Here is a 292-nt window from a genome sequence, read left to right as displayed (position 1 = left end):
TGTAGTTGGCTCCCTGTGCAGCCTTGCAGGTTTGTGGGGCACAGTGGAGCCTCGGGGCTCCTCGGTGGGGCCAGGGGGTGCGAGGACGACCGCGGCACTAGGCAGGGCAGTCGATGTGGTGCTGTGCCGCACAGGGGTTTCGGTTGCTGTTTTCCTCCTGGTATGAAAGGTCCCATTCATCCTGTAGAGCAGCTCAGGTTCTGCTCTGGGCTGAGCTGGGTCCCCGAGCGTGCATTAAAGGCAGAGGGGATTATGGAGCGGCTCCAGCCCAGCCTGGGGGCTGTGATGCAAT

Source organism: Mesitornis unicolor, unplaced genomic scaffold, assembly GCF_000695765.1.
Source record: "Mesitornis unicolor isolate BGI_N332 unplaced genomic scaffold, ASM69576v1 scaffold31601, whole genome shotgun sequence".
NCBI lineage: Eukaryota > Metazoa > Chordata > Aves > Mesitornithiformes > Mesitornithidae > Mesitornis > Mesitornis unicolor.
This window is presented reverse-complemented; position numbering follows the sequence as displayed.